Below are 2412 nucleotides of genomic sequence, written 5' to 3' on the forward strand. Positions count from 1 at the left end.
TAAATTACCACATAGATATTAGCGTTTCAAAACTAAAAAATAATTAGCTTCTTAGGTACGATGTGCCTACTATAATGGCTTTCGTGGATGTCATCTTATATTACGACATGCCACTATAGTGGCTCACTCTACTATTCATTCGTTCACTGTTTGAACTAAATGATGTATTTCATTTGTCTTGCTTCACACTTTTTTTGTCCTCGCGATGTTTTACAACAGTGTTGACACTTTACTGACTTGGATTAGGAAATATGCAGATTATATAAATCCAGAATATTTGCAACAAAATGCTCATTTAATCATGTATTTTAGAAGACAAAGATTTTGAGATGATACACTTTGAATGATACACTTTACTGGCCGCTAGCGGTTCAACAGCATACGCACGTCCGACCGACAACTCAGGCGCAGATTCTCCCTAGCGCCGGCTCTGTTTCGGTTTAGACTCTCCAATACCATTCTTTTCGTTCATCGTGAACGGTAAGTTTTTCAAACTGGTATAAAACTGTGGGAGCTTACAAAGCAACGCAACTGACGCAACTGAGCAAGGTACCTTAGTACTAAATAATGAATTACTGCTCAAATAATGAGAAAGATTGTCGGCGACAAAAAGCCGATTAAGAGGCTATCGATCGGTAAGCGTCGACGACAAAAAACTGATTAATCGGCTATCGGTCGGTAAAGTGTTAACAATATACGGACAGAAAATATAGTCTTCGTTTTTGATACGCCAATGTCAGATATCAATTGTTGTTTTCCGTTAAAATAAATATGCCATTATCAGATGCTCTTTTTAACATACCGATTCGTATCCTTATAATTTTTGAGAATCTTCAACCTCAAAACGTCGCTTCAAAATAGAAAACGAAGAACAAATAAAATGTTTTACTATATTCTTTAGATTCATGATTCCTTAGTATGCTATTGCTAAAGATTGATTTGAAAAGTTTTGCTTTGGAAAATTTTAGCGAAATAAACGATTTCAATTATTTGTAATTCCATGAAAAAGATTGAACTATTCTACTATGTTGTTTTAATCAATTTTTTACTATTGTATTATCACAATATATGCGATATTGCTTCATTTACACGTTATTAGCGCACAAAAGGTAATATGATAATTATGGCGAATAACATAAAACGAATATAACGTACATAGGTAGAAAACATGAATTAGATGGTGCTGTTAAGTACTACTCAAAAGGCAAGGTATGCTAATAAGGGGATGAGAGACATAAAGGAACTTTTTACCTGCTTGTGGTGCACTATTATGTAGCTCTTTAATGTACTAAATAAGTGCTCTTGCGTTTGTAGTGCATCGACACGTCGTTAGGTGGCCTACAAGATATTTGCTTCCTCACTAGTTGTCGCAAAGTACGTTGCGTTGTATACGGCAAACAAAACGTACCTAATATACTTCCTTCGGTAATACATGTATTAACACTTTACTGACCGCTAGCGGTTCAACAGCATACATACTCCTAACCGGCAGCTCAGACGCAGATACTCTTTGGCGCCAGCTCTGTTTCGGTTTAGACTCTCCAATACCATTCTTTTCGTTCATCGCGAACGGTAAGTTTTTCAAATTGGTATAGAACTGTGGGAGCTTATAAAGCAACGCAACTGACACGCAACTGAGCAAGGTATCTTAGTACTAAATAACAAATTACTGCTCATATAATGAAAAAATTGTTTATCGCTATGGCAACCGATTAACTATACGTAGGCTATCGGTCGGTAAGTGTCGGCGACAAAAGGCCGATTCATAGACTATCGGTCGGTAAAGCGTTAAAATTAGAACGATGCAGTGAAGTGTAGCGTGGCCCCTGTACAAAGATGACCGCAAAATCGTGAAGCATTCCATTGAAATATGTGTAGTGTTGTGCGGTGTGTGGGTGTGTGAGTATGTGCGCAGCAACATTCCTGAAATAAAAAAAAAGAAATGTCACGTGGCAAGAAATGAGACTAGAAGAGTAGTGAAACACATGAGAAATACATGAAATTGTTATCTATAAACATCTTGTAAATCACATGTTAAATAAATACAGAAATTTCTCTATTTTATCATCTCTACGTGTAATGAAAACGTCCCTACATATTTATTTCGGCAATTACGATCCACAATTCTGAACACGTAATATGCATTCGGCGTAACCAGAATCTAATATGATAGATAGTTTGTTTTATTTGAAACGACTTAAAGTTTGTGAAAGAGGAAGTCATATAGGGCTTTCGTCTTTCTGCAATTACGAGGTTTCTCGGAGTAAAACATTTATTTCACGAGTACATCGTACCGCGGCCTCTTATATCGGGGTTCCACGCACTCGTACCGTAGAAATAATGGTCCCAGTAAGCATATCGGCATAGCAAACTACGCGTAACACGTTGGACAACTTGATAATAGCTTGCAGC

General features: G+C 37.0%; 1 non-coding gene across 1 annotated transcript; it reads left to right on the top strand.

Moving 5' to 3' along the window:
- The first annotated feature begins 1771 nt into the window (after positions 1 to 1771).
- On the top strand, positions 1772 to 1870 carry LOC117238275. Its single transcript, XR_004494161.1, has one exon. It is a non-coding gene; the product is annotated as a U6 spliceosomal RNA (small nuclear RNA).
- The last annotated feature ends 542 nt before the right edge of the window (positions 1871 to 2412 follow it).

Source organism: Bombus vosnesenskii, unplaced genomic scaffold, assembly GCF_011952255.1.
Source record: "Bombus vosnesenskii isolate JDL3184/JDL3185 unplaced genomic scaffold, Bvos_JDL3184-5_v1.1 scf7180000013444, whole genome shotgun sequence".
Taxonomy (NCBI): Eukaryota; Metazoa; Arthropoda; class Insecta; order Hymenoptera; family Apidae; genus Bombus; species Bombus vosnesenskii.